Raw genomic sequence first — 26,767 nt, forward strand, 5'->3', positions numbered from 1 at the left:
GCGTGCACTAAGGCCGCTCCTATATGTTTGCATTTGTTTAATATGCACGCCGCACGCCCCGCCCCGCTGCACGCCCATCTCGAGCGTCCACTCAGGCCTTGCACTAAAAGTGTAGAGTTTGGCCCTGGGAATCATAACCTATGTATGTATATATAATATTCTGACTACATTACCCAATAGAAGTATATTATCTAGAAATTTCTCCAAAGTCCTCATTTTAGACAGATTACCGTTTCCTTGTCTAATGATCAGCTGATTATCAGAATGCACACATAATTATGAAAAAGATAAGATATGTCCGATAAGATAACACAAAAGGAAAATGACATGTAAATATTGACTGTATCAATGGCGCAGTTTATTCCATTCATAAAATTACAATGAGTTTACTATATATACAAGTACATTGTTTATGTTAACTAATTTAAAACTAAAACAAATAAATCGAACTTATGCTAACACAAAACAACTTAAAACTAAAAACTAAATATAAAAGATCTCCCCCAAATCACTTCCTTCCGGCAAGCTCGCAAGAACGCTGGCGGCGTTACCCCTCTGCACCGCCAGACTTAGTCTCTGGGCAAAGAAAGCGCCAGCCCTATGATCGCCCGAGATGCCTATCAGCCGAACTGACACTTCTCTGACAAAATTTTTGGTGTCGGACGACCACGGGCCTAGCGTTTCCATTGCAAGCGCCGCAAACTCATACTCATTCGACAAGAACGCGTATTTGCGGCGCTTGGCGGTCTGGGCCTGGTCCACAGCAGTCCCAGGCTTCCGAGCCGACCCTTCCACGTAAGACGGAGCCAGCGTGTCAACGCAGGTGGCGTCCCACGCCAAAGGGCGACCTAAGCTCCAGGGCACGAGAGTGCAGCCATCAGGTCTCTAGCTGCACAGAGACCTGACGGCTCCAACGTCGCGGGAAGGGAGGCAGTGCTGAGGGCGCGGCGGATCAAATCGTTAAGGGTAGCATGCCTGTAAGGCCGACCAGCGCTCATTTTGCAATGCAGGCCATGCCGCCCCAGTGTTTACTTATTTTATTATGAAACTTGAGTATTTATATAGTTATTTATAAGGCCACGTGAAACGACACATCCATTAAACGGCAGACAAATGCTATTGAACCGTTAAGGTTGCACCAGGCCGTATGCAATCGTAGTGGAAGAATTTAATTTCCTACTCATTTCGTACCTTGTCACAGTGACAATAGTATGAGGTCTCTAGCGAGTTTCATGTTGTTTGTCACTGTGACAAGGTACGAAATGGGTAGGAAATTAAATTCCTTGACCGTACGATACCTTAATAGGTATAACACAATTGGCAAGTAATATTAATATACTACTTACCAATTGAGGTATACAAATAATTTCTTATCTCGTTATATATTGAAAAATCACCCCAGTCGTTTCGATCTAATTATGAAATATCTTGAGATCAAGTTTTACTTCAAAATCTTCAAAACGGAGGCAAATTTAAATGAATAGAATAGAATTATATTTATTCAGACAACACATCAATTATTACAAAGAAGATAATACATTAACAACAACAAGAATAAAAAAAAAAGAAACAGTGGAAGTTGAATAGTACAGAACAGATAAGGATGTGAGGCTGAAATGGTCTCCACTCAGCATTGCAGTTGGCACGACTAAGCGTTGTCAACGGCGCTGGTTTTCTGTGGAGCCAGTGAGGTGAGCGGAACGGCATACTGCGCGACTTGTGTGACAGATAATAATAAATAATTAATTATCAAAAGGCAATATAAAATATAAATACTTATAAATAACAACTATTAAGGTACACATATTATAAATGTTTATTTACTTAAATATATCCGGTACCCTTGTCAACGATCCTCGTAAAAAGCACTTGACATTTTACCGAAAGCCAGTTTTTTCTGAATGGGTGTCGCAATCTTTATTTTCCTGTCACGATTTTCGCAATACACTTGACTTTCTCGGAATGTCAAGACGGGTCAGTCGCCTGCGCATGTTTAATGTCTTTTTCACTCTTTAGAGGTTTAAGATAAGAGTGAAAGAGGAAGTTTAGGTTTATGACGATAAATATGATAAAGGATCATCATCCATACTATTGACTATTGTACCACATCTGGTACAATAGTCAATAGTATACTAGGTACATATAAAAGGCAAAAAAAAAATGATAAAGGATGATGTGGTACAATAGTCAATAGTATACTAGGTACATATCTAGGGCAGTAAAGTAAAAAAAACGGCCATATGCGAGTCGGACTCGCCCATGAAGGGTTCCGTAACATTTATGATGTATTAAAAAAACTACTCACCAGATCTCGTTCAATTCAAACCAATTTTCGGTGGAAATTTGCATGGTAATGTATATCATATATTTTTTTAGTTTTATCATTCTGTTATTTTAGAAGTTACAGGGGGGGGGGGGGGTTACACACATTTTACGACTTTGGAAGTGTCTCTCGCGCAAACTATTCAGTTTAGAAAAAAAATATATTAGAAACCACTATATCATTTTTGAAGACCTATCCATAGATATATTTTTCACCGGTTTAATGAAAAAAAAAATTTTTTTTGAGTTTCAGTTCTAAGTATGGGGAACCCCCAGATTTTTTTTTTTTTCTATTTTTGTGTGAAAATCTTGATGCGGTTCTCAGAATACATCTACTTACCAAGTTTCAACAGTAGGTATAGTTCTTATAGTTTCGGAAAAAAGTGGCTGTGACATACGGACGGACAGACAGACAGACATGACGAATCCATAAGGGTTCCGTTTGCCATTTGGCTACGGATTCCTAAAAAGTCTCAGATCACATGTGACACACACAAAAATAAGTGATCTGAGGCTTTCTTATTTAAGAGTGCAGCAAGCTCGGTTCTCCATACAAAAGTAGTTACGCTCTCATTTTGAAACGACTAGCTAGATTGCTCTGAAACTTTGTACTTACAATAAGATAACCACTCACATGATTCCAGCAACTAAGGTTTCAACATTTCGCACCTCTAAAATGATCGTTGCAACTCGAGTTGCGAACGGAGTGTATGCGGTTTTTTATTTCTTATCTGTGAAGGGCTGCACAGATATGGTGTAAACATTTATTAAAATACAGAATACCAACGTGACAATATTTAAAAAATGTTTCAACCACATAGACATAACCACAGTATTTTTATCTATGTTACGTTGCAAGTTGTTCGGGAAAGTGCGAGTGTTAAAAGTTGCTGCGTGTTTTAAAATGCCGTAAGTATTCAAATTTACATATTTCTGTTAGTATTATATATTAAATTACTCCGCGTTTATTGGTCTATTAGATTAAAACTATATTTTAGACCTACTTAATATTGATGACCATAATATCTCACTTCAAACCAATAACTCTGTAGATTTATGGCGTGTTTCCTATTTTAATGCCCTAGATTTCTATGATTACCAAAAATATCTTGAGCAACCTATAGTCATTAAATAGTTCGATTATTAAATTACATTAATAAATTATTGTGTATTATCCAGGATTAGCGAACAAACCATGTGACGGAAAATTGTAAGTACAAACACAGCAACTGTGGTTGCATAAGGATCTATGCCTGTATTTAGTTTATATAGCTTCAGATACAGTTACGAAAATAGAGCGAAATTAAGTTCATATAAAATTGTTTTTGCTAATTTTGCTCTAGGTCACTCGAGTCACGGCGTGCACATGTCCTATATTGCTTGTTTTTGTCAGGCTTGTTTATTTTATTATTATTCCGCGAACTGATAGATTGTATTCGTTTTCATGAGAACACTCTGATAATACTACTCTAGTTTCTTCCCGAGTTTCTTGTCGGTCCCATATTGGGATACCCTCCTATAATTAAGAGGGATTTAAATCTCCTCGGGTCAGAGGTGTAGGGTTAGACCCTGCATAGCTTTATTTATTTGATGTTCATAACTTCATAAGCGCATTGTAAATGCCTACATGGAAAATAAACTAGGTATCTTTATCTTTATGTATAATTCGAGAAATAGGCCCAAAGAGAACGAAACCGACTGCACTTTCTTCCGTTCCGATCGCTCTGGCTGCACGCCATCCGTCAGACGCACGCCATTACTCGCATGCTATCTGCTATGGGATATATATTTCACGTGCTCTAAAATGACCGTTTTCAATGAACTATGACATCGGATATTTGTAACTAAGCCCTCTTTGCCCGCGTGGATTTCGGTCTTGGCCTTAGGCATTTCACCATGAATTTCCAAAAGTACTACGTCCGTACCCAGGTCAAGGTTTAAGATTTTTCATGGCAGATGTCATCCAAATCAGAATGGCCTTTGGACGTGAAAGAGCAGCTGATAGAAGCATATTACTTTGGTATTTGTACTCGAATAAAATATTATTAATATTTAAATGTATCCGGCCCGGGGGGCATTTTGCGTAGTTTGTTAGTCTACTCATTTTTTCTTCAATTCATGAACCATAACTTCAGTTTTGAATCCGTCAGCGTCATAAAATATATATTCTTGAATCAAATATGATCAAATACTAATTAGGACTTAAATACGTACATTACGATTTCGAAATACACATCGGCCTGAAACACATTGCGGTCAAAATCAACTGCATTTCGTTTTTCACAAAGTGCACTGGTTTTACAACCTTAAACCCATTTTAAACTTAATGTTTTAATGTAAATTTAGGTATACAGACAAGGTTGTTTTTTAGGGTTCTGTAACTAATTTGGATAAAACGGAACCCTTATAAATTCGCATACACATCCCTCCGTTAGTCTGTCCGTCCGTCCATCCGCTCGTCTGTCCATCTGTCCCTATGTCACTCGAGAATATTTTCCATTATCAAGAAAGCCACAACTCTACTTATATAACGCCTGTTTTTCATACAAACATATACGTTTTCTGTAATCAGGTTCGAAAACGGTACTCAAATACGCGAAATGCATGTTTCGCATTCGCACACTCATTTTCTGAACTCGATTGTTTTCAACTATCTTAACTGCCGTAAGATAATGTTTAAGAATAACAGAAATATTTCTGTATAAAGGCATTTTTGTGGGAGGTATGTGAGTAATAAAAGTGTAGTTAAATGCGATTCAGGATAACTTTAATTAATACAGATTTCTACAATTCATTAGGTACATTCAGATATTTCATATCCCCACGTTGAACTAAAAATGGAACATTTAATTACATGACATGTCCTTACAAAAAACTAGGGCTAACTTTTCTACAAATAAAAAAAAGTACTATCTTTTTAATCCGTAGAAAATGTCAGATGCTAATTGTACCATAGATTAGAACAGAAATACATTAGACATTACTCTATTGCCCAAGTCATCCGGTTCTGACCTCATCCCAAACAGAAGCCAAACTGGTTACGATGCAATGGGCTTGACATTAACAATAGCCTTCCTGCCTTGTGCAATGCTTTGTCTTGCGCTTTGTAAGCCGACTCCCCCCTCCCCCCACTTCGTCTTAACTAAAAAACTATAACTCAATATAGTCGTCTAAGTTATTGCTTCGACTAGGTAAGTAAAGTCAGTAATTACTTAATTATTAGTATAGGAAACAGTTCAGGTAAGAAAGCAAATCAAATTATTATTTTGCGTTAAACAGTCAGATTTCGTTCTTTTTTCCTTCTCTTATGTATCGTCTTTTAAACTGTAAGATTTTAATGTGTTTCGCCTCACTAGCCTAGACATAAAACGCCAGTTACGGAAAGGTCGGAAAGAGAGACCTAAGCCCTGCTACGTGTACACGTTCAACTCAACGCAGCTGGCCAACATTATTGTCATGCGTGCAATAAATTATTTAAGTGCAAGTTCGGCCTGGCCAGCCACATTAGGGCTCACGCTGGACAACGTTTGTAATGTTTATTTAGGGTCGCCGTCATCGAAAACGATGAGGAGGATTATATATCAAGTATTTTTTAAGATGATTAATAAACAGTTCTGAGTTTCTTGTGCCAGTATTTTCTCTCAAAAATTTCTTCCGGAATAAAAAAAATGGTTTTATACTTACGGTGCTAGGATCCGCTTTGGCAACCTATTCGCGATAATTGGCACAGGGACTAGTTTTTACAAAAGCGATGCCATTAGCGTTTAGTAAACATTTGACATTTGAAACAATAGCTTTCCTGCCTTGAGCAATGCTTTGTCTCATTGTAAAACCAATTGTAAAAATGTCGCGGGATGTGTCTCAAGACTATTAAGACAGGTATAGCGTGAAGGCTAGAGGATGTATTGTGTCTGTACAGTCAGGTGCAGAGAGAGGTGACCCTCCTGCATAGACTGATTGTATGCAGGGAGGGTCACCTCTCTCAGAAGCAGACTACATCGGTCATTCTCAAATGCTCATTTCAGTGAATCAAACTCCTACTGAATCTCCTACTACGCCTAAAAACCTAAGCAAGATTTTAGAGGTAAGAACCTCCAGTGCAAAGTAGACTCCTTTGAGAGTAATTCGTTATTCGCTTGCATCAAAATCTCCAAAAGAAACAACCGGTGCACTTACAGCATAAAATAATGTCATAGCATCTTATCTTATCTTCTAATTACCGGGGGCCCTTGCGGATACACTTCGACCCATAGGGATCTTTTGTGTAGTTGCCCCCTAAGGAAAGACCCATTAGCTACTCAAGAGCCTTTTTGACCATTTCCATGTGTCGGATGATGGAGCTTATGGGTAGCCTTTTGAATTCCTTTGGTTCCTATGTCATAGCATAAATAAAAATGTATACAAAACTATTTGTATACATTTTTATTTTATTTATTTCGCTCACAAAATAAGTTACAGACAATAGCGGATTTACAGTATTGACATACAGTTCAGATCTAGAGCATAACTCTGAACATGTGTGCACAGAAGGATAAGAATATATAATTACAGATTATCGCTAGAGAGGTGAGATGTCATTTCTACGCTAGATAATGGACAAAAAGGTAAAATAAACAGTAGCAAGATTTAGCATTTATAGAGTTGCGTACGCTAGTAATTAAACTAAGTCTAAAATTAAAACTAAATTATACTAAAATATAAATGTGCTTGCATAAACATGTGCTTGCATATACATGTGCTTTTAAGTTTACAAAAGAAATGTGCCCTCTAATTACTGAAAATCCCATGAGTAGTCATTATTCGAAACGTAGTACAAATAACACTGCGCTTACTTGATACATAGTTATGAACTTATGATTTCTTTTAAATATTTTCATAAATAGACAATAAATGTATTCTAATTGCTAATGTTTAAGATGTTGTTAACAAAGAAAAAACCACACCCAACCTTTTTTTTCTTCATAATTAATGATTGTTCAAAGAAATCTGCCCAAAATCATATTTTGTCTACAATCAACCTGTGTCATCGCTCGCTTACATAACGTATTCTGACATCAACACCATCAATAACCGATGGCCAACAATCGACTTTCTTGCAGCCTTGGGCCGCATTCCGGGGCTGCGTGTACGCATTCATTATGAGCGTGTGGGTTAAGTCCAATTTTTGAATAATCCAGTATAAAAGCTCTAGCTTAAAAAAAATTGCCGGTCCTATATTGGGAGGGTTCCTACAATTTAGGAGGGATTCAAATCTTCTCGGGTCAGAGGTATAAGTAGGGCTGAAATCGATGTAGCTTTATTTGACGTTCATAAGCGAATTATAATAAATATGCCTACTCGAAAAATAAACTATCTTTATCTACACCAGGGTTCTTTAAACGGTTTTATTACAGAGCAGTAGCCAAATCTTCGGTTATTCTGCTTTATTTTCGCAGGTTGTTGGCACTCCCGCTTCTTTTTCGTAGGCCAAAAGGAAAGGTTGTATTATGAATTAACCCCTGTTTGAGATTCGTCTGCCTGCCAACAATTTGTAATACTTATGCCGTATACACTTTACACATGTGCTCTGTCTTATTAGTTGCCCGGCCCAAATGGCAAAGAGTAAACGACGTAAAAGACCTATGCGTATTAGTGGCTCCCACTCATACTTATAATGGGCTCCTTAGCATTCGACTCGCGTTTCTGTAAATGTTTGAAATGAGACAGGTAGGCCGAGCCGGACTCTTGACTTTCTCGAAACAGATTCGCGAGGAATTTCTTAATGTCCGGTGGAAGTGCAAATTTTGAGTTATTATCGAAGAATAAATAATTTTACAAGTGTACATGTTTAACAAGTTTTTCGCGTTAATAATGTACCCAATTTTGGAATGGTAAAACTTTATTATCGTGGAACGGGAGTTGGATGAAAAAAATACCTACTACTTAAGAGATAATAAATATTTTGTAAAGGTTACAAAGTAATTTTGTGAAATTTGTAGAAAACAGTTATTGTGAATCATATCATTATGCATTAAGTACCTATCTACACCTAGCCCAAATCTGATTTAAATGTATTATTTGGAAACAGTTATGGATTTGATCTGTGAACTTTCAGCAGTGACATTTCTGAATCAGATCTGTCACTTTTGACAGATGATAGATGAAACCCCTATCATGTCAGTTTAAATATCGTTTTTTTATTATTATTTATATGTAGATCTTAATGTATAATTATATAAAAAAAAAATTGATTAATGTAAATCTTGCACTGTTTCGGCTATACTTCGTTTATTTTAACATGAGAAAAAGGGTAAACGCTTAACGTAACTTCTAAAATCTTAACGTAACTTTTTATTGAAAAACGGTTTAAAATCTAGTAACTATTTAATTTTGAAGCCAAAAGAATGTAAATGATCATAATTGTTACGAGTGTATAATTGTCACATACTTGCTGGGACTTATTTTTCAATGAAAAGACACGTCAAGATCGCTTACCTTCTTTTTAATTCTAAAACAACTTAAGTACACTCTTGTTTATTATACATCTACATATGACATAACATGCAAATAAACTATATCTTTAACTTTTCTGATGCAAATGCAAGATGCAAATTCTTATGACGTTCATTAATTAGTCATTTTGCATAGTAAATGTATCGCACTCACAGTGATTTTACATGCTTACTAATTATTCTCTTATTTGTTCCAGGTATGTTTCTACAAATTGTAAACTATTCATAGCACTAGGTAATGTAATACTTATTTATTTGGCGCAATGTCCCAAAATGAGTGTTGGCCTCCAACACAAGAGCACGCCATTTTACCCAGTCCTGCGCGGCTTCACGCCAGTTTTCACTGACGCCGAGCTCATGGAGATCTGGACTGGACGACGTTCGATACCCCCCGTCAAGGGGGTATGAGGGGCCGCTTCCGCCTTTCGGCTGCGGCGGCTGTCGCGGGTCGCTCCCCACCGACCAGTACGGAGTTCAATTGGCCGTAATTTGGGGGACGGTGTGTGTGGCTGGTGTGGGCCAGCTCTTCGCTACCGATCGTTATCCAACCCTATATATATATGGAGATCTACCTCCACTCTATCCGCCCACCGATACTTAGGATGACCAACAGGACGGCGTCCAGTCGGTCGACCCATATATGCCCTCTTTACAGCACCTCGCCACCTCGAAAGAATGGGTGAAAATCGTGCTGTAAAGAGGTAAAGTAATAGAGTACTTCAAGAGAGTAATCAAGTTTGACACTTTTGACATGTCTGACGTTACCGCTTTTAGAACGACATTTTTGGCGTCTCTGACGTTACCAAAGATGTATCTGGAGTTGCTACGAAATCACGTTTCCAAATTAATAGGTACATATTTGTCAAAATTTTAGATTTGTTAAGAGCACATCGTTTGTAAAAAAATGATATAATAGTAGGATTAATAATACAGGCCGGGAAACGAAGGGTTGCAGGACAAGTAGATATAGATAGGGATAGGGATACGCGGCCGGCAACCCCGTTTCTCGCCGAGATATGTATAGTGCTTTTCTCAAACTTACAATGAACATAAAATTTATTTTATTTGTAGATTTACACAGCTAAACATAAATTACGAATCTACTATTATTTTATAGTTAATGCCAAGACATTGTGTCAGAATTTGACGTTTAAAAACAAAAGAAGATTGCTTTACAGGCCTAGGTGTGTAAGGCTATGACAATCTTTAACATATATTCTTCACTTATCGCACCGGATACGTGGTATTTCTGGATCTAATTTGAAGTAAGTCATGTTAACATTTCATTGAAAGTCTGAGAAAAAAGAATTTATTTATACGTCTATTGAAATAGGAGTAGTAAAACACTTTATTGTACAAAAAAATTACATTGCTCTGGGCGACATTGCGCGCCTTACACATATACAGGGTGACCTTAGCCATTGGACAAACCCTGAAATCCCACGTAGGGTTACTTCTCAGAAATGCTCTGACGTTAATATTTTTTTAACTAGAACAAAAGATAAAAAAATAAATTTTTCGAACAAAAGTTATTTGCAATAATCGACAACAAAAAAAACACACTGTGTTAATCTTTGGCAGTGTTTTTGTCATAAAGATATTGGAATAAGCTGTGGTTACCTATAATTGGACAAACATCTACTCTTAATGTTATGTAAGCTACAGATTATTTTTTCTCTGATGTATTGTCTGTTGGTGATCCTAAAAAAAAATAAAAAAAAAACAAAGATAATCAAAAAGGATGAAAAAGGTTCCATAATATTCTTTGAGGATATTCCTTAGGAGCTACTAACACATACAGGCTGTTCCAAAGTAAAAATTGGTAATTTGTTAATTTCTTCGAAACCGCCACACCGGCAGTTATGATACATTGTACACTGGTTTTAAATACCCTAATGCATATGTACATTTCGGCTTTGTCCAATGGCTAGGGGCACACTGTATAAAATATGATGTCGCCCGACATGTCGAGCGAAGTCCGGCAACGTCGCGGCGGCACTTCACCCGACGTCGCTGGCCACACGACACGTGTCATCGGACAATTGTCCTTAATACATCCGTGGCTTAAGAGTTCATTCGCCCATATACCAATATAAATCTAATCTGATATCAGCTGACGGGACAAGCCCGTTGATGTCTTCTTCAAACACACGTCTAAATCTCGTCGACATCGATCGTCTATCTGCATCACTATCGTTTATTGCAAGTGCGATAAAGACGAGAAATCGAATTTCAACGTCCACGGTAGCCGGCCAGTCGCAGTATGTCAGAGCCCGTTACATCGGAATGAGATTCGTAACGGGACAGCGGCCGATTGTCGTGTTAATTTGTTATGTTGATCTGTGTCAGCATTCCGAGGTGCACAGACAAACAGACGCTACTTTACGAAGCGTTTACGATGAACACTATAGGTCACTACGTAGGGAGAATCCGGAAGACTTGAGAATTAAAAAAACTGGGCAAGTGCGAGTCGGACTCGCGCACAAAGGGTTCCGTACCATTTATATAAAAACGGTAAAAAAAATATGTTTGTATGGGAGCCAAAATTCAAAATTCAAAAATTGTTGTTATAGCGGCAACAGAAATACATTATCTGTGAAAATTTCCCATACAACAAACATATTTTTTTTTGCAGTTTTTATAAATAATGGTACGGAACCCTTCGTTCGCGAGTCCGACTCGCACTTGCCCGTTTTTTTTTATAAATATAAGAATTAGGAGCATTTAAATTTTTTTATTAAAACTTTTCGCTCCTAATTTGTACAATAATCAAAAAATCGAAAAAAGTCAAACGTAGGGGCATAGCTATTGTTAATATACATCAAATTATGTAAAATATTTTCCCTAATGTCAATATACGGAGAGGAAAATGGGGACTACGTTTGTATGGAGAAGCGGTCGTCCCCTTTCCTCTTAAGCTAACAGTATTCTAGCTAAATGTATCCAATAAATCCATATTAGATAACACCACAGAGTTTTGTCACGATCAATTTATAACAGAGGCACTTATTACAACAAGTAAATTTGAATATAATTAGCCAGCAATGGAACTAGTTATTTCATACACAACCTTGTTGGACGCCATTAGAAAATAAAGTACGGTTCACCTTGGGTATTAAACTTCATAATTATTACGCACTCCAATTCAATCAAATCAATTTTACACCCAATTGATATCAATTTATTTTAAGATCAATGTCAATTCGTATTTAATCTTTAACACCATTCATGCACCAAATCGACGACCGGTTTGGCCTAGTGGGTAACCCTGCCTATGAAGCTGATGGTCCCGGGTTCAAATCCTGGTAAGGGCATTTATTCGTGTGATGAGCATGGATATTTGTTCCTGAGTCATGGGTGTTTTCTATGTATTTAAGTATTTATAAATATTTATATATTATATATATCGTTGTCTAAGTACCCTCAACACAAGCCTTATTGAGCTTACTGTGGGACTTAGTCAATTTGTGTAATAATGTCCTATAACATTTATTTATTTAATATTTCAAGTTCAATACAAACATCCCTATCCTTTTTTTTTAATTTTTATTTATTATTTTACAATGGAGATGAAGTGGTAATTTTAATGTAATGGTAATTATAAGATGTAATGTTTTAAAAAGATGTGTGTGAATAATTGGAGGAGGGTCCAATTTTGGAGGGATTGAAATCTTCAGGGGTAGGTATGTGTAGGGTTAGAGCCGGCGTAGCTTTATTTGACGTTCAGAAGCGCATTGTAATATGCCTAGTTACTTGAAATAAACTATTTTATCTTTTTTGTATTAGGGACCGATTGGTATCATCAATTCATGGAAAAAAGAAATAACAATTGAGTATAAATGAAATAATTTCAAATTATAATCCGCGTTAAAATACTAAATAAATTTTTAGGCGCATTTTTTAATACCATGTTGGTGGCAAACAAGCATACGGGCCGCCTGATAGTAAGCAGTCTCCATAGCCTGTGTATGCCTGCAACTCCCGAGAAGTTACATGCGTGTTGCCGACTCTAAGCTACGCACTCTCGTTTATCTCTGGCAACCTTATACTCACCGGCAGGAACACAACACTATGAGGGTCTAGTGTTATTTGGCCGCGGTTTTCTGTAAGGTGGTGGTACTTGCTCAGTCGGGGTCTGCTCTAGATCTGGAATGACATCCGCTGTGCTCTGCCCTACCACACAAAGCGAGATCACATTTACACTCGTTTGATTACAACATAACGCCATGTCGATTTTATCAAGTTATTTAAAGGAACTTTCATTAAAAACCCACACACGTGCAGTCTATTCTTGTTAATAAGTTAGCGCGAGATAGATTTCTTGTGGCAAATCTAATTTGTATCGCAAATTGTTTCTCCGATAACCTCCGATCGTAAAGATTTACGATCTATTGTGTCACATGTCGTATTAGCTTTACTTTGTCTCCATTATGCGATAGAAAACCTGTCATAAGTCGGTCGTCTTGTGTGACCGGGAAAGTAAAAGACAATTTCTTCCGCACCATTTCCCTTCGTCTCGGTTATCAAGTTGTCAGTTGTTTGGTGTGGTGGAATCATCATGTTTTAGGATTTTAATTAGAAGATGGAGCGTGAACTGATATTTCCATAACTTCATTTATTTCTTAGTAAACTCTAAAGGGAATTAAATTTATCTAAGACCAGATAGATTCAGGAGTCTCAGGACATGAGGATCATTCAGGTATTTTTGGTGCGAAAAATGTATGAATCTTTAACAAGGATAGGTATAATATATGTGTCGTTTCCAAGCAAAAAGCCTCACTTTGTCGTTTGCCATAAGGACGCTTCGGTAGGTTATTAGGGTAAAGATATAAGCGAATCTCGTCGTTATGGTAAGAAGCGACAAAGACCTTTGACTAGACTTCGACACATATGTATACAGGTTGAAATTTTAATCACCAGTCATACTCTGCGTAGATCATACTGAACAACTTTTATTATGGGACCAATGCCGAAAACGCGAAAAAAAAAAAAGTTGTTCAGTATGACCTATGTAGTCACCACGCAGAGTACTTATGGCTAATGGACGAATGTAGATCAAGTAAATAATTTTTAATTTCATTTCAACTGAGTATTTTATTGCTGACATGTAAAATTGTATATTTTACCAATAAAAGAGTATGAGTATACTAAAGGTAAAGTACTTATAATATTGCTCAAAATAAAACGTTACATCGTCTGCAAAATTGCACGGAAACTAATAGTAATGTGCTCAGGCAATTTTGCAGCTCGTAGAGGTATACATATAAGGGTCACAAAGTTTTTTAATAGGTAGGTATGCCTTAAGAATAAATGTTTAAAATAAATGCACTTTAAAGCCTAATTTTCCTAATTAAAGGCATGTTCCAATTCTCAATAAAATTCATTTTGTACAGTCGCCATTATATATATCTGAACATGACTCTATTGTCAAGACATTCACAGTGCGTGGTCAGATATTTATGAGCACCTAGGCCGTTCCGATATATCCGAATGCCACGGTTCATATCGTATTGTCTAGAGAATTGATATTTTCCACATAAGACTTAAGATCGGAAGGCATGTCCGGCACACACGCTCGTATGTGTGTGGTTGTGTAACATCGCCTTGCCGTGCAAAAGTGCCTCGGCCTTCTGTCTTTCACTCGCCTTGAAGCCATCGCACATTAATTGCCTATTTGCCTTTAGTTCCGAAATACATGCTAACGACATTCACAAGGTAAGTGTACGAGTAGGCAATGTTCAATACATTTAGGCATTTACAATATTGCGAGTGCAAACTTTATTTGCAATAACAATATACATAATGGATATACAGGGTGACCTTAGCCATTGGACAAACCACAAAACAAAAGGACAAAAGAAAAAAAAAATCGAACAAAAGTTATTTGCAATAATCGACAACAAAAAGAAACACGCTGTGTTAATCTTTGGCAGTGTTTTTGACAATTTGTTCGAAATATTTGATAATGAATGACATTGTTCAAAAGTCAGAAGCTTATTAGTGTCATAAATAAAAAAGATAATCAAAAAGGTCGAAGAAGGTTCCATACTATTCTTTGAAGATATTACCTTAGGAGCTACTTACACATACAGGCTGCTCCAAAGTAAAAAATGGTAATTTGTTAATTTCTTCGAAACCGCTACACCGGTTGTTATGATACTTTGTACACTGGTTTTAAATACCCTAATGCATATGTACATTTCGGCTTTGTCCAATGGCTAGGGACACACTGTATACAGAGGATTACTATAACTAGCTTAAATATAAAATAGGCCCTTGAGGTATTGTACCAAGGATGCCGGCGGCATTTCTTCGTTGTATCGCAATACTGATACGTTGTGCGAGGAAGCTGCCAGCACTTCGGTCAACAGTTACGTCAACCAGACGTTTCGCGATTTCTCCAAAAAACTTGTGCGCGCTGGGACCCCACGGACCTAGAGTTTCAACCCCAAAAATGTCCGCAATTTACGATATATAGTTACAATAAATATGTCATAAATTGATGACGCATAGTATGTAAATTATACACAATATACACCTATCAATTTCATTCAACTATGCTAATTTTACAGATGAGCATTACCACTCGCTGTCACCACTCACCACACTTATAGTTCGTGTCATCCACGATGACGCGCAGATTCGTCGAATGTAACCTTTAAAAACATGACAATAGGGACCGTCCGCGATGGAGGGTCTGCCATCTTGTGGCCTGAATCGGAACCATAAGCATGTACATTTACACGTCACGTGTTTTCTTGTGCATAGTAGGTTCTGCCATCTTGTGGGCTACATCGGAACAATAAACATCACATTTACGCCTCGCGCCAAAAATCTGACGGTTCCTGTGCTGCCTCCTACAGTTCATGCACGCTCCCTATACGAGTCAAGGCGTGCGTCTTCGTGAATGACACGATTTATAGGCGTTCTCGTACTATTTTAATTCAGTATAGGAGCGCGACCGCTAATTTCAGTTGCGTTTTGCAACATGTGTTAATTAAAAATATGTTATAAGTATAGGACATTATTACACAAATTGACTAATAGAAACGGTACTTAATCGCGTATTAAGTTTCTAATTTACCTCCAACGTTTCCGACGTAAAACTGAATATGCGATTAAGTCCCGTGTGTATGAGTTACTGTGTGTTTTGCAAATTGACTAAGTCCCACAGTAAGCTCAATAAGGCTTGTGTTGTGGGTACTTACTACTTAGACAACGATATATTATTATATAGTATATAAACATTTATACAAACACACAACACACTTTTAGGTAATTATCTTAACAGTATAATAAACAATAGTAATAGTCCAATAGTAAATATATATAAACATATATAATACGGGTAGTTGATACTTGCTAAACTATAAAAAATGTTGTCACAAACAATAGCTGATATTGTATACGTATATAATTAAGCAAAATGATTATCCAATTTTTAGATTTGTGTACCCAACTAACCTTTGCTGCATTTCTAGAAATAGCGGTGGTTCCCTGATCCCTATAAGACAGGTTTGCCTAGTTTAGGGCTCAGGACACTATTCCTAGACTATCTAACAATAGAATGCTCCTAAAAATGTAATACTCTTCTACTGAGTAATAAGCTGCAATTTTTTTTCATTTATAAATACTTAAAAACAAGGGTTGCTATAAAATAATGTAATGTAAAAATTGGGTGATGTAACTCAGTAATGGTGCTTGCTAATATTACTTGTAAAATTGCACAGATTCTTAGGGTGAACTAGGAATACTTGACCGTCTCCATAATTAATAATTTGAAAACGGGTCTCTAATGTTTCCCATAAAGTTTTAAGTCATAATATATTGTTTGTCCGCATTTTCATTAGTCATAATTAGCTTTTTTTCAGAAACGCGTAACTTTTCAGGATTGCCTTAAAACAAACCTTACCTAACCTAACCTATCTATAGGAAAGTCCTGAAAAGTGAACGGTTTCAGAGTTATGACTAATGATAATCTGACTATAATTATGTCAAACAAAGGGATCAGTACTCCTAGTGTAAATATTTTCGACAGCGAAACGTGACGTACGCGTTTGCGTTAAGTGTAATTTTGTATGAGATTTTTGACTTTCCAAAACGTCCCGCTTGGCACGCTGTTCAAAAACCCATACAAAATGAGACTTAACGCAAACGCGTACGTCACGTTTCGCTATCGACTAAATTACACTAGGGGCACTGTTCAAAAAAATCCATTCTACACCTTTTGTGTTCGTATTATATACATAGTGAGAATAGGCTGTCAGAGTCGAGAAGCGTGCTGTAGTGAGACAGCTGTATTATTATATTTGCATACATTATCAATGTATTTTAACTTCAAGGGTGTCAAATCATACGAAAATAGAACACTAGCTAACCAGATATGTAAATTAGATAGTTACAACTAGTCGGAAATCCTTGTTCTTAATTGTGGCTACTGTTTCATTTCGTAACTCATTAGCTGTAGGCAATTTCAATTTATTTGAAGGTTTTTTCAATAAACGTACTGTTTCGTTTACTAATTTACGAGTACATAAATGCTTGCAACTCTCCAGCTCGTTAAGCAACTGAAGTCGCCCAAATAAGTTAGAAGAAAAAGGCGCGAATTTTTAATTTTCTATAGGACGATAACCTTTAGCGCCTACATTTTTTAAATTTGCCGCTTTTTTTTCTACGTACGGATATCGCTTGACAGACTGTTTCATATAAAGATACAAAAAAGAATCCGCAACAAACTTCGTCCAATTTACATAAGTGATAATCCGCCAGAGGCTTCGTCATAAACAACATAAAATCCGCAACAAGCTTTGTCCAAAAACCTAACACTACCTACGCCTCCCCGTTAAGAGGCTGTCAACACCCAATGTCCTTGAAATTGATGTTACTTAAACAGTTTTTTAAGAAAGACTATTTGTTTTAGTCAAGTAAGAAAAATATATGTTCATATTAATTATATTTCAAAGACCGTGGTTGTATTCGATACACGATTGAACGAAATCGGCTCGATAGAAAATAATTGCAAAGATTGGTCTTAAAATCACAATTTCAAAACATTTATATCTAAACCGTGGTCCACTTTTTTTTATTTAAATATTTTTCTTATTATTCCCTTGCCCAGGCCCAGTAACATGCGACAGTGCTATCTCATTTACTCCGATACAAATAGACAGTGTGCGCGCTTTAGGTATTGACAGCCTCTTAATCCCCGAGACGACACGTACCCGGCGCAAAAGTTGCAAAAATACTGGCCGCATTACCGCGTTGTACCGCCAATGATATTTGCTGGACCAGGTATGAGCCAGAACGGGGACCCAAACCTCGCTCTCTTAACCGCCGCCCCAGATTTTTAATAAAAGTTTTCGCCATATAAAGTAATTGACCGAAGCGTTAGCGAAGGGCTCCGTTTTGAATCGGGCAAACTGCTTTCGTATTTCCAGAAGGGCTACCGCGAACCACGTTCGTCGTGCTGTCTCCCTGTCACACGTACGAGCGAATTTACAAGTGTGACAAAGAGGCAACACGTTGAACGTGGTTCGTGGTAGGCCCTCTGATGTTCTCCTCTACAGGTCTCAATTCTAAACCGATTCTTGTGAAATGTGAGCAGGTTCAGTAGTTAGATATAATTTTTCTGTCGTTTTTTTATATGTTCAAAATTGTGAAAAATGGCATGAAGAACTTAAGTGCCATTAGCGTCTATAGCACTTAAGACCATTGTGAGTACGCTGTGATAATGATTCAACAAGTATTTTTTGTTTTAAAAATTTTTAAGCTTATCAATCTTATCACGAGGTCTATAGCTGTCAGAACCTCTAGTATAACTGTGTACGGTTTTATACTCAAGTATTTTTCGGGTCTACAAAAACCCAATCCACATATTACAATTAAACTGTCGTATGTTTAGTAAAATTTTAATTGTTTAAAATAGATAATCAATAAAATTAAGTATGAATGAAAGAATAATTTCAACGGAATTTTCTATATTTACTTCCAATTTCTGGAGGACGGCCGCCTGCTTCTCCACACAAACAGTCCCCAATTTCCTCCCTGAATATTGAAATTATAGTTTGTAGACGCAAAATCATCGCTTAAAATGTATTATTACTATGTAGTCTTCCAAGAAGGCCACGGAAGTAAGCGGTGGAAAGAAACGGGAAGAGGTTGCAAAGACTATATTACCCATAATTGTACGTTCTGCTAATAGCTGCACACGTTATCGTATTGCTGCATTTGCATGATAATTGACCTTGGGAAACAAACAATCACACGCGTTATATATATATATATATATATATATATATATATATATATATTTATACTACGTCGGTGGCAAACAAGCATACGGCCCGCCTGATGGTAAGCAGTATCCGTAGCCTATGTACGGCTGCAACTCCAGAGGAGTTACATGCGCGTTGCCGACCCTAACCCCCTCCCGCCCCTCGTTAAGCTCTGGAAACCTTACTCACCGGCAGGAACACAACACTATGAGTAGGGTCTAGTGTTATTTGGCTGCTGTTTTCTGTAAAGTGGAGGTACTTCCTCAGTTGGGCTCTGCTCTAGATCTGGAATGATATCCGCTGTGCTGGGCCCTACCACACAGAGCGAGATGACATTCACAATGCCCATACCTCTCTTGTGGACGTAGTTTAAGGACATACCCGGGTCCAAAAATTTCGCTATAAAACGTGATTTAATCTCTTGAACTGCATAACCCTACAATTCTTTCTACATTAGCACAGTGCGGAAAAGCCATTGAAATAAAATAAAACATTGCAATTTCAATCAGGATAAGGATTTTAGGATCTCATTTATGGAATCCAGTCATTAGTAAATGTAAGTAAAATGTTTAATTGTTGTCTTTTCATGTTTTTACTCACTTATGAAGACCAGCGTTAGCCAAGCCAGGCTAGCACCATGCTGAGTCAGGACCGTTGTTTCGTAGCTAATAATGTGATGTTATATTTAATGTGTGTTAGTTTTCTTTTCATATTTTTTCCCGTTTCATTGTTTACTACTTGCATTTACAACGTTTATTGCCACGAATTATAAGGAGGCTTTGACAGGTTATTCGTATAAAGGTACAATCAAATCTCGTCCTTATGGTGACAAAGTGGGACCTTTGACTCGACTTCGACACATTTATTTACTTATTTATTATTATTTATATGAGTTTTTCGGAACTTATGTACGAAATATCATTTGATATTTACCACTTGCTTTTCGGTGAAGGAAAACATCGTGAGGAAACCTGCATGCATCTGCGAAGAAATTCAAAGGTGTATGTGAAGTCCCCAATCCGCATTGGGCTAGCGTGGGGACTATAGCCCGAGCCCTCTCGCGCATGAGAGGAGGCCTGTGCCCAGCAGTGGGACGTATATAGGCTATATTATTATTTTATTATTATTTATTTTAGCTTAGAGTGTCTCAATCTCAATGCTGGAAAAAGGCCTCCCTCCTCTATTTCCACATGTACCGGTCTTGACCTATCTCCCACCAGTTCCTGTCGAAGGCGTCAAGGTCATCTCGCCAACTGGTGGTTGATTTAACCCATGAGTCATCTGGCTATCGTTATCAATATCACTTATTATTATGACAAATTATGTAAATATATTTTTCATCACACTTGGTCGAAAAAGATCTTATTTCATTCAGGTGTACTGAAGGATAAAGGCCTATATTTTTCCCGTGGGAGTTTTGGATTGTGAAAAAAAAAGCTATAACTCCCTAGGGAGTTATAGCTTTTTCTTTTAATTCTGTCACTAATTCATACGAACCATGTAAGTTTGCTTTTAAAATAATTACGTTTATAATCCGCTACCCAAAGGTTATCTGGAAGACATCGCTTTTTAGCAATAAGACCGCCTGTTGTCTGCCTCTAAAATTTAATCAATGGTTTATTTTTCTTGTATATTTTTAATGAGGTGTGCCAATAAAGAGTATTCTGTCTATCTATCTATCTATAATTTAATATTTTTGGTTATGTTTAATATTATTTATTTCGATTAATTTAACATATGCATTTTTAAATAATTTTCAATCGTGGCTGAATGCCGAATAGGTCTGTGCCTTCGATACCTAACCTGTCAAGAAAATACAAAATAGCGGACGAATGTTTGAAAAACATTGTGTGTAACTCCGGGGGTAAGAATATTGCAAACTCGGGTCTTTAATTCCCTCCAGCCTTCAGCTGTCGGGAAATACCACCCTCGTATCCAAAATTGTACTGGCCCTTCTTATTGCCCTGTGTAATAATTACTGTGTTACTAAATGATTATGCTGTGGATTAAATAAGGATTCCATGTTGCGTTGATTAGAGTAACTGTTGCAGCAGCCGAGTTAACGCGGCAGTTTTAACAAGCTGTAATGTCATTCTTGGAACCAACTGTATGTAGTGGTAAGTTATACTGGACTTTTTTGTAAAGCCAGCTCGTTGATTATTATTTATATTTTTTTTTTATACTACGTCGGTGGCAAACAAGCATACGGCCCGCCTGATGGTAAGCAGTCTCCGTAGCCTATGTACGCCTGCAACTCCAGAGGAGTTACATGCGCGTTGCCAACCCTAAACCCGCCCCCCTCGTTGAGCTCTGGCAACCTTACTCACCGGCAGGAACACAACACTATGAGTAGGGTCTAGTGTTATTTGGCTGCGATTTTCTGTAAAGTGGAGGTACTTCCCCAGTTGGGCTCTGCTCTAGATCTGGAATGATATCCGCTGTGCTGTGCCCTACCACACAGAGCGAGATGACATTCACAATGCCCATACCTCTCTTGTGGACGTAGTTTAAGGACGTACCCGGGTCCAAAAATTTCGCTATAAAACGTGATTTAATCTCTTGAGCTACATAACCCTACAATCTGGAATGACATCCAATAAATTCACAGTATAATAGTAATATTACTAGTAGTTCGTCCCGAACTGAGAACTCGCGATTTGCCAAAAACTATATACTTAGAGCGATTCTTGCACCTACTTAGTCGGCAGTGGATCGAAAACCGCGTGCGATTTATTGCAAGGTCTGTAGGGATCTGAACTGAAATTTAAGTCGTTATTAATAAATAAATAAAGTATCACTAAATATTTAAGTATTCTTAAATATTTATATAGTATATATATCGTTGTCTAAGTACCCAAATCACAAGCCTTATTGAGCTTACTGTGAGACTTACTCAATTTGGGTAAGAATGTCCTACGATGACTTTTTTTTTTAAATTTATGAATACTTAAATACATAGAAAACACGCATGACTCAGGAACAAATATCTATGTTCATCACACAAATATATGCCCGGACCAGGATTTGAACCCGGGACCATCGGCTTCATAGACAGGGTCACTACTCACTACCCACTAGACCAGACCGGTCGTCAATCATAGATCATATCATATGGTATCATACTCGTAGATATTAAAATATGGTATCATAGATATCAGTGGCGGCGCGTAACAAATATTCGTAGGGAACCCGGAGCTAATTTTGGTTTCCTTTTCTCTATAAACCGATCCTGAAAGTACTCAACGGGCTGAAATTAGACAAGCCGGTGGGAATCGAGTTCTTTGAACGATCCGCCACTGATAGATATTAAAATAAACTTTATCTGTGGTAAGCCGTAATGTTTCTTGTCAAATATTAAATACCTATATTATGAATATATGACTATTTTTATTGGGCTAATTATTTCAAAATGGTAAATTTAAAAACAATATTATAAATGTGTAAATCGAGCACTTTAATTTGATACCATACTCGATAATACTTTTTCGGAAATAAGAAGACCAGAATAGCAAGACCTCTCACAAATAGCATTTTGACCTTCTAAGCTCTTGTAGCTCTTGGCTGTGTGTGTTTTGACCTTCTAAGCTCTTGTAGCTCTTGGCTGTGTGTGTTTTGACCTTCTAAGCTCTTGTAGCTCTTGGCTGTGTGTGTTTTGACCTTCTAAGCTCTTGTAGCTCTTGGCTGTGTGTGTTTTGACCTTCTAAGCTCTTGTAGCTCTTGGCTGTGTGTGTTTTGACCTTCTAAGTTCTTGTAGCTCTTGGCTGTGTTTTTTTTTTTCCAAATAATACGAAGAATTTCAAATTAAAAATATATAATGAATAAAGTAATTAAACATAAAGTTAAACAGAGTAGGTAGTAAGAGTTTTAAATTCAAAATGGTGTTACCAGTTCCATGTAATATATGCTATGGGCCCGATTCGAAGAATGATTAAGACTCGTTTAAGATCTTGGAAAGATCTTTAAAAGATTGATAACCAAACGACATATCAAAATTTACGTTTATTTCGATTCCGCTGTGATCCCAATAAGATCTATCTACGATATTTCAAAGTCAAAGTCACATTGATTGCCCGAATTGAGTTGCTTCTGTCAATTATACGGCATACAAACTATATCTAAATGAGAACTTATCTAAACCAGAACTTATCGTTATCGTATTTCATTCTTCGAATCGGGCCGTATGTGCTATGTAATACTATTATGTACGTGGCCTCATCTTACTATAATACTTATTCAGTTTTCCATATGTTTTACTATCTAAAAGCAGATACAGACAGTTATTTTCACCAGTTGCATATTTAAGACCCTTTATGTGTCTTGTATGTGGTGTTTGTCAATGAATATTACGAAATTCCGCCAAACATGACATGCAAATTGTAAATATGCATTTGAACGACTTAACCTGCACTCAAACATAACAAGCGTTGACATAGTTACATGTTACATATTACATAATCTCGACTCTAACTCCTTAATATATTTAAAGTGCTTTTTTGAACATCAGAATCGTCAAAACTGCATATGTATGGGTTTCCTTATTGATATTTGCCGCAAGTAGATTTGTTTTAGCAAACTGGCTGGTTTCAACACGTTTAAGGTATTATTTAGTACACATTCGGCCCGATTCGAACGATAAGTTCTGGTTTACATAAGTTCTCATTTAGATATCGTTTGTATGTCGTGTAATTGACAGAAGCAGCTCGATTCGGGCAACCAATCACAAATGTCACTTTGAAGTTAGAAATATCATAGATAGATCTTATTGGGATCACAGCGGAATCGAAATAAACGTGAAATCTTTCCAAGATCTTAAACGTGTCGAATCGGGCCGATTGAATGTTTTAGCAAGTAAGTTTAGCAGAGAATAATGTAAGAACATGTATTTGAAGGTTAAAGTTATCTTAAAATAGGTATCTACTGTTAGTGAATAGATTCACCGAGCTAAAAAAACTAGAGCCTACGTCAATTATAGGGATTAGTTGTCAAGCGGACCCCAGGCTCTCATGAGCCGTGGTTTAAATGTCAGGACAACGCGAGGAAGAAGCTACATAAGTTCATATAGAGAGGGTATGCACTTTTGCTGCTAGGTGTGCCATTTATCATAAGTGTTTGTCTACATGAAACGCTGCGGTGAATTTGCATTACAATTTTGTACATATTGTTTCAAGTACTCGGTAAAAAAGACATCAATGAGCCTTCAGCGCAACAGATCTGCACTTCGTTTCGGAAGGACTTAGATTTTCAATAGATACCTAGTTTGTTTAATTGTTTTGATTGATTCGTAGAAAAAGTATCACATAGAATAGACAATTATAATGACTTAGGTTTTAAAACCTCGTATCTTATTTAGCAAGCTTCATGAATACGATGTTAAATTAAAAAGTATGCCCTAGTTGTTTTCAAACTAAAAATACAGGTGTTGCATCACGACCAACAAATCGAGGTAAAACATACCCAATTAAAACCCATTAAATCAAAATAATATACAGAGCGTAACGAAAAAGCTGACTATAAATAACCCATTACTACATGATCTCGACAATGAGAGAGACATCCGATCGCACGCGAACTTTCTCTCTCTAATTATCGATTCGTTAGTCGATTATTCGGAGAATGTTTGCGCGGCATCGATTAGCCGGTCCAGCGAAAGTGCGAGTCTGTTCTGCCGTGGGCTAGTATTTTGTCTATTAGTTGGACAATTAGGTACAGGTGCACATTCGGCGTCAATTAGAGATGGGTAGTGAGTAAATACTCATTAGTAAATACTGAGTATTTACTCAATTTAGCAGTATTTATTACCCGTTTATACCCAAATTCTTCTTCCTCGCGTTGTCCCGGCATTTTGCCACGGCTCATGGGAGCCTGGGGTCCGCTTGACAACTTTTTGTCGCTTGACAAGATTTGGCGTAGGCACTAATTTTTACGAAAGCGACTGCCATCTGCCCTTCCAACCCAGAGGGTAAACTAGGCCTTGTTAGGATTAGTCCGGTTTCCTCACGATGTTTTCCTTCACCGAAAAGCGACTGGTAAATATCAAATGATATTTCGTACATAAGTTCCGAAAAACTCATTGGTACGAGCCGGGGTTTGAACCCGCGACCTCCGGATTGCAAGTCGCACGCTCTTACCGCTAGGCCACCAGCGCTTCCTACCCAAATTGGTGGGTATAAACTATTTAGAGTGCTGAAAGGGGCATAAAAATTTGAAATATACGTGTATTTACCATTGTACAACATTGTAATATACACAACAGTGCATATTACCTGGGGCCCATTTCGCGAACGGTATTAGACCAATATTGTTTAGTTCACGAACTGTCAAGTTGTATGGGTTGCCATGGCAACGCACTCATGATGGTATTAGTCTAATACTAATCTTATATCTTATACCTTCAAACGAGCAATTCTTGTATATATATATATATATATATAATATATTTCAGGGGTCTCGGAAACGGCTCTAACGATTTCGCTGAAATTTGGTATATGGGGATTTTTGGGGGTAAACAATCGATCTAGATTAGTCTTATGTTTGGGAAAACGCGTGTTTTCGAGTTTTCATGCGTTTTCTTTCGACGCCGAATATGGTCGCTAATTTCGTGTTGCAGGCCACTGTCTGTCTGGTCCAGCGGGTTAAGACGCGGGCGGCAAGAAACAACCAGTGTTACGAGTTCGAATCCCGCCCGGGGACTAACTCTTGGTTTTTTTTTATATGTTCAAGCTTATATATAATATTTTTATTTTTATTGTTTTAGACAAGTTTAATTTAGTAAAAAAATGTAGTTAAGATTATCACCTATACACCACCATATTACAATAAATAGTTATAACCGAGCTTTGCTCGGTCGCCCAGGTACTATTGCTTTATAAGATAAATGAAACAAGAAATTTTATTAGTACGCATTCACGCAAAATTTTCTTATAATTGTGCAAAGAAACCAATTATTTTCAATGTCGATGTCGTCCAGTGACTCCTCTCCGCCTACGGCAAAAGCGTTTTCCCAGACATTCGCCGCGGTTATTAAAATCAAAAGTGTTCATAATTAACGTAAAAAAAGAAGGCAGATACGCTACACGCCATAACATGCCGTGAATTATAGAGGTAACCTTTACTTTTAGAGCTATTGAACTAAAGTTTGTCTTTGTATTAACAAATTAATACAGGTATCTTGAATACTTAAAAAGAGGCACCAACATGAATATTGAAATGTTTACTTTAAGTTACTGAATATTTATTTTTATTTTTATTAAATGTTTGTTTTTAAAGTTAAATAATTAATTCATTTATTCATTACTAATATTACATAATTTATAACAATAAACTATAAATAAACTTAATAATAATAAAAAAGGCTACAAATAAACTTAAAGTAAATAAAAAACGTCTCCCAAGTCGCTGCCGATTAGCAGTGTGCCCAGAAGGCTGGCCGCATTGCCACGTTGGATGGCAATGCTTATCCTTTGAGCAAAATACTGGACAGCCCTCTGGTCACCTGTGGCATCTATAAGGCGCGACGCTAGGTCCTTGTAGAGCCGACGCGCACTTGGCCCCCACGGCCCCAGCGTTTCGACCCCAAACGCCTCGAAAATGTAATGTAATCTTTTTTAAGTTAAATTGTTTGACGTCTATAATAAAATTACAATTGTATGCTATAAAATATAAAACAATGAAAATTCAATA

At 37.2% G+C, this 26,767-nt stretch overlaps 1 protein-coding gene across 1 annotated transcript in view; it reads left to right on the plus strand.

Annotated features, from left to right (window-relative positions):
• LOC133518617 (rho GTPase-activating protein conundrum) overlaps positions 1-26,767 on the plus strand; it is a 165,476-nt gene that overhangs the window by 36,633 nt on the left and 102,076 nt on the right. The gene's annotated exons all lie outside the window — the stretch shown is intronic.

This window comes from Cydia pomonella, chromosome 6, assembly GCF_033807575.1.
Source record: "Cydia pomonella isolate Wapato2018A chromosome 6, ilCydPomo1, whole genome shotgun sequence".
Lineage (NCBI taxonomy): Eukaryota > Metazoa > Arthropoda > Insecta > Lepidoptera > Tortricidae > Cydia > Cydia pomonella.